Source organism: Petaurus breviceps, unplaced genomic scaffold (assembly GCF_028583685.1).
Source record: "Petaurus breviceps papuanus isolate PSGF00001 unplaced genomic scaffold, PetGlider_PUasm1.0 108, whole genome shotgun sequence".
Classification (NCBI taxonomy): domain Eukaryota; kingdom Metazoa; phylum Chordata; class Mammalia; order Diprotodontia; family Petauridae; genus Petaurus; species Petaurus breviceps.
The window spans coordinates 4,528,518-4,535,507 of NW_027185593.1; the positions used below are offsets into that span (position 1 = coordinate 4,528,518).

At 40.1% G+C, this 6,990-nt stretch overlaps 1 protein-coding gene across 1 annotated transcript in view; it reads right to left on the minus strand.

Annotated features, from left to right (window-relative positions):
- Positions 1–6,758, minus strand: part of GNG7 (G protein subunit gamma 7) — a 160,717-nt gene extending 153,959 nt beyond the window's left edge. The window contains exon 1 of the mRNA XM_069077148.1: positions 6,692–6,758. The gene's annotated coding sequence lies outside the window, so the exon portion shown is untranslated. The remainder of the gene's footprint in view (positions 1–6,691) is intronic.
- Positions 6,759–6,990: the final 232 nt, after the last annotated feature.

The window sequence follows — 6,990 nt, forward strand, 5'->3', positions numbered from 1 at the left end:
GCTTCACATAGTGCCTGGTACATAGTAAGCATTTAACAAATGCCTGTGATATTGACTTGACTCTGAGATTCTACCTAACACACCTTAGGTTGGCAAAACTGACCAAAAAAAAAAGATGTTGTAGAGATTGAGGGAAAACAGATATATTGAAGCACTACTGGTGGAGTTGTGAATTGATATGGCCAGTCTCGAAAGGAATTTGGAATTATTCCCTTAATGTTACTAAACTGTATATTCTTTTTGACCCTGCAATGCCACCACTAGGCCTAAACCTCAAAGATACCAGGGAAAGAGAAGAAGGTACTATATGTACAAAGCTAATTATAGCAATTTTTTTGTGGTACCCAAGAACTGGAAAATAATGGGGTGGCTATCAATTGGGTAGAACACTATTGGAATGTAATACTATTATGCCATAAGAAACAATCAAGGGGACAATTTCAGAGAATCTGAAGACTTGTATGAACTCATACAAAGTGAAATGAGAAGAACCAAGAGAAAGATTTATAACACTATAAAAATGAACAACTATGAAAGACTTGAGAACTACAATCAACACAGTGACCAACTATGATTCCAGAGGACCAATGAAGAAGAATGTTACCTACCTTCTGATGGAGAGTTATTTTTGGACATAATCAATGTGGGAATTTGCTTTTGCTTGACTATATATTTTTATTACAAGGTGTTTTCCCCACACTATGTGGGGGAAGGAGGGAGTAATGGGGAGAGAAAATAAATGTTTAATTGGAAAAAAAATAACTAAAATAAATAAATAAATACAATTAAAAAATAAAATAAAAAAATAACTAAAAAAAAGTGAAGGCAGCTAAGTTAAAAATGGTACACAGAAAAGTGAATGTACTACTCACGTTAGCCTGATCTGGGAGTATAAAGATGTCCTACATTTAATAACCTATAATGTATTTAAATCTGCCAGTCATTTAAAAACAAACAATAAAACCATCTCTTCAGCACTAGAAAGGATATACTGCCCCTCCCCACCCCCATCTCTATCTACTGAAGTCCTTCAATGGACCCAACTCAAGGAGCACCTTTGTGAAACTCTGATCTCTCCCCTATTTCCAAATTAAAAGTGATTTCTCCCTCCTCATGGAACTTTTTTTTTTGACCACTCCTTTTATCTCATTCTCTCTAATATAATAGTTATTTATATGTTATTTTCCTGTATTAAACTTTAAAATCCCTGAGAGCAAAGTCTATTTCAGCTCTATATTTGTAACCCCAGAGCTGAGCGTGGTGCCATGCACACAGTTAAGTTGCTAATAAAGTTTACTGAAATGCTGAATAGTGGGTATTTTTTAAAAGCATCACATGGTGAAGAAGCTCCAATAAAGAAGGTCTTTAAGAAACTCTAGCACATCTACTTTAGGAGTCAAGATGGCAGAGTAGAAACAGGACCTCCACGCAGCTTCAGCTCTCACCACCTCCAATCCATGTAAAAGGGGACTCTGACCAAACTTTGGAGCTACAGAACCCACAAGATGACACAGAGAAGCTAACCTCCTGTTGGGGACAGCCTGGCAGGCTGGCAGGCATCGGCTAGCACAGTGTTCTGGGATCCGAGACCAGCTCCAAGCTGAGGTTTTAGCCCCAAGGTGGGCCTGACCAGCCACCAGCCGGAGGGACTCCAGATCAGCAGCAGCTGTGGCAGTCCAGAATTATCAACACATAGATGCTAAGGACAAAGTGAGAAGTCAGCACAGTGGGGACTTTGGGACCCAGTAGTTGGGAGTGCGTGGGCTTTTGCTCCCTGGGGCGAGAAGCCACTGAGTGCTACGGCACAGCCACCTCATGGCAGCTTCAGCTCCTGGCCTGCAGACTGTAGGGGGACCAAGCTACCAGTCTGAGAGGTAATTGTTCTTCTTTAATCTGCTTGCATCTGGACTGTGGTCTAGGGCAGAGGTCCTGGGGTGTGTGACCAGCTTGCCAGAGTGTGTGGAGGCTTCAGAGAGGGCACCCAACTAATAGCTTAGGCAGCTGAGAAAACCCCAGCATTTGGTACGAAGCTCCCCTGTCTGGTAGCAGAGTCCCACTGTGGCAAAAAGCCCAAAAGTCAGGTAACTGAGTGGCAACATGACCAGGCAAAGGAAGCAAAGCAAACAGAAGAATCCAACATTAGACTCCTATTTTGGAGACAAAAAGGATCAAAGTATGGAACAGGAGGAAGACAGTGAAGTCAGAACTCCTGCACCAAAAGCTTCAAAGGAAAATACAAGCTGGTTACAGGCCATAGAGGACCTTAAGAAGCAGATAAGAGAAGTGGAGGAAAAATTGGGAAGAGAAATGAGAACGATGCAAGAAAATTACAAAATGAGAGTCAACAGCCTGACTGAGGAAAATAACACCTTAAAAAATAGACTAACTCAAATGGCAAAAGAGGCTCAAAAAAGGCAATGAGGAGAAGAATGCCTTAAAAAGCCGAATTCGCCATATGGAAAAAGAATCTCAAAAGCTCACTGAGGAGAATCTTTCCTTCAGAATTAGATTGAAGCAAATGGAAGCTAATGACTTTATGAGAAATCAAGATGCTGTTAAACAGATCCAAACAAATGAAAGAATAGAAGGCACTGTGAAATATCTCATTGGAAAAACCAATGACCAGGAAAACAGATCCAGGAGAGATAATTTTAAAATTATTGGACTATCTGAAAGCCATGATCAAAGAAAGAACCTAGAAATCATCCTCCAAGAAATTCTCAAGTAAAACTGCCTTGATGTTTTAGAACCAGAGGGCAAAATAGAGGTTGAAAGAATCCACCAATCACCTCCTGAAAAAGATCCCAAAAAGAAAACTCCTAAGGAATATTATAGCCAGGTTCTGAAATTCCCAGATCAAGGAGAGAATATTACAAGCAGCCAAGAAGACACAATTTGAATATTGTGGAAACACAATCAGGATAACTCAGGATCTGGCAGCTTCTACACTGAGGGATCGAAGGGCTTGGAATATGATATTCTGGAGGGCAAAGGAGCTGGGATTAAAACCAAGAATCACCTACCCAGCAAAACTGAACATCATGTTTCAGGGGAAAATATGGCCATTCAAGTGGAATAGAAGACTTTCAAGCATTCTTGATGAAAAAACCAGAGTTAATAGAAAATCTCACATCTAGATAAAAGAAGCAAGAAAAGCATGAGAAGGTAAACAGGGAAAAGAAATCATAAGGAACTTATCAAAGTTGAACTATTAACATTCCTACATGGAAAAACAATAATTGTAACTGATGAAAAACTTTTCTCAGTATGAAAATAGTTGAAGGGAATATAAATATATATACATATATATATATATATGTCTATATCGGAGGGTATACGGGCGTATGAATACATATGTGAATGTGTGTATATATGTTTACAGGTATAGATAGAGGGCACAGGACCAATTTAATAGGAGGGGATGATACTTAAAAGGTGAAATTAAGAGGTGAGAGGAATATAATGAGAGGAGATGCGGAGAGACAGAATGGAGTAAATTATCTCATACAGAAGAGACAAGGGAAAATGGTTACAATGGAGGGGAAGAATAGGAAGGCAAAAGGGAATCGATCAACCTTATTCTCATTGAATTTGTCTGGGGGAGGGAATGAAATATACACTAAATAGGGTATCTCACCCTACAGGAGAGTAGGGGGGAAAGGGGATGAGAAGGGGGATGATGGAAGGGAGGGCAGGCTGGGGGGGAGGGAAGTTGGAAGCACCCACTTTTGAAAAGGGACAGGATCAAAGGAGAGAATAGAACAAGTGGGAGGTAGGACAGGAGGGAGGGAAATATAGTCAGTCTTTTACAATATATCTACTATGTTATTGTTTTGCATTAGCTACACATGTACAACCTATACTGAACTGCTTATCTTCTCATTAAGGGTGGGTGACAAGGGAGGAAGGGAATGAATCTGGAATTCAAAGTTTTAAAATCAAATGTTTAAAAAAAAATATATATATATACACTATTATTAATACTATTTTACATGTAATTGGGAAACAATATTTACAGGCACTGGGGCATAGAGATCCACCTTGCTCTACTGAAAAAGTCGAAGGGGTACGGGAGAAGATATGGGAGAGAGCAGAATGGAGGAGGGGATATCTTGTGGGACTGATATTTTGGGGTGGTGGGTAGGGGAAAAAAGGGTAGAAAATTTGTAACTCAAAATCTGGCAGAAATGAATGATGTAAATTAGAAGCTAATAAAGCATTTGAAAAATAAAAAAAAAGAAACTCTAGGGCATATTTTAAATTTTAAAATCTTAGCTAAATAGGATCATCAATTCAAAAGCTGGAAGTGACCCCTAGCAATCAGCTATCCTGATCCTACCTAAAGCACAAATTCCCTCCACACTTTCCCACAAAAGGGGCCATCTAAGCTTCTGCTTGACACTTGTAGTGACAAAGAATTCACTCCCTACTTTTAATTTTCAGATTGTTTTGTTAGAAGTTTCTATTCATAACAAATCAAATTTTGCCACCTGCCATTGCCACTCCCCATTTATTCCTAGCTCTGTCCACTGCAGCTAAGCAGAAGTCACATGATAGTACTTCAAATATTTAAAGAGGGTAAATCACATCCCCTTAAGTTTTCCCTTCCTAAACATTTCCAGGTCCTTCAGTCTAGTCATACCTTTGAATACTCCTTCCCATTATGGTTGCTCTCTTGTTAATGTCCCTCTTAAAATTCCCCTACCATACCAGAACTAGGCACATGGGTATTGCCCAGGACATAGGACAGCATACCATCAGTTCTTGAACACTTCACTCCTCATTAAGGTTTCCTATACTTTATTTCATGGCAAACAGCCTCCTTAATGGTGATCTGACAGTTCTAGATTGCAACAGCTGCTGCTCGGCAGCCAGGCACGCTTGAAAAGAGAGGATAACACTTGGATCTGATAGTATTTAGCCAAATGACACTAGGGTTGGACATAGAAGGCAAGAAAAGTCTGGCAGGTCCCTGGACACAGAGATGTATCCAAGCTATCTCTCAACTTGTCTCCTCAATACCATCTTCCCCCTTCCTCTTAGCTGTTGAGGACCTGCCCTCCTTGTCATCATCTCCCACTATCTTCTCCTTTAGTCTCTGATGAGGAAACTTCTTATCAAGTCCAACACCTCTGCTTTACTGGAATCCCTTTCCCTCTTGTCCTCTCTAGCAGAATGCCCCCACAATAATCTCCTACTCTTTCAGTCTTTCCCTATCTAATGGTTCTCCCCATTCCTTAAAACAAAAAAACCTTGAGCAGGCCCTACAATCCTGTGAAGCTATCATCCTATGTTTTCCCTCCCTTTCTTACTTCAACTCCATAAAAAAGTTGTCTATATTTGTTGCTTCCACTTTTCTCCTCTCACTCTTCTAAACCCTGTGCAATATGGCTCTTCAGTTTCATCATTTAACTGAAAGTGCTTTTTTCTAAGTCATCAACAATCTCTTAACTACCAAATCTTGTGTCCTTGTCTCATTTCTCATCTTTCTTGACCTCCCTGAAGCATTAGATGCTGTTTAACACTCTCTCCTCTTTGGGTTTTGGTGACATTGCTCTTGGTTCTCCTATCTGTATGACTGTGCAGTCTCTCCCTCTCTTTCTTCTCACCCCCCCCCCTTTCTTTCTCTCTCTCTCTCTCCCCCCTCTCCTTGCTAGCTGCTCATCCATATCACATTCCCTAACTGTGGGCACACTCAAGGTGCTACCTTAGGCTCTCTCTTTCTTCCTTTCTATATTCTCTCACTTGATGACCTTACCGTCTCCCAGAGGTTAAATGACCATCTCTATGTAGATGACTCTCAGATCTTTTTCTGTTTGTTTGTGTTTTTGACTCTCAGATCTTGATATCAAACCCTAGTCTTGATATCCACAACACTATCACCTGCTTGTTGGATATTTTGAATTGCATGTTACACAGGCACCTCAAAATCAACATTCCATAACAGAACTCATCTTTCCCCCTTAAACTCACTCCTCCTTGGAACATCCTTATTTCTGTTATTTCCATTTAAGGTACCACCAACCTTCTACCCAAAGAGGCTCAAAACCTTAGTTTCATCTTCAGTTCTTCACTCTCCTTCATTCTATATATCCAATTAGTTGTCAAATCTTGACAATTCTATCTCTACATCATTTCATAGGTCCCTCTTCTCTCCACTCGTATAACTATAACTCTAGCTCTGGTCTCTATCATCTCTTACCTTGAGCATTTCAATAGTCTCCTAACTGATCTCTTTGCCTCAAATCTCTCCCTACTCCACTCTGTCTTCCACACAGCTATCAAAGTAATTTTTCAAAAGTTTATAGGTTTAACTCATCATAACCTGAACAATAAACTCCAGTGACAGTCCATTACCATTAGGATCAAATATGAACTTCTCAAGCATTTAAAACTCTTTACAACCTAGCTCCAACCTACCTAACTGGACTTATGCATCACGCACTCTATGATATAGCCAAATTGGCCTTACTATTCTTCACACACACACGCACACACACACACACACACACACACACACACACACCACTCCATTTCCTATCTCTGTATCTTCATTAGCTTTCCCCCATCCCAGGCTTACTTCAAGACTCAGGTTAAATGACACCTTCTGACACTGGCACTCCCAACAGCTAAAGCCATCCTCCCCAAGGTTATCTTATATCTGATTTATAAGTGCTTTGTAGATACTTACTCATGTACATGATGCTTTCCCCATTAGAATGTAAGCTTCCATAGGGTAGGAACTGTTTCACTTTCATCTTTGTATGCCTAGCATAAAAAGCAGACAGCTCAGGGTAGTGAAATGGGTAGAGAATCTTACTTACAGTCAGAAAGTTCTGAGGGCAAATCATTTCACCTACTTCACCCAAAGGTTATAAGGATCAAAATTGTCAATATACGTAAAAGGGCTTTGCAAACTTCAGAGCACTATAAAATGATAACTATTATTAGCCAGCATTATGCCTGGCGCTGTCAAGAAATATTTGTTGA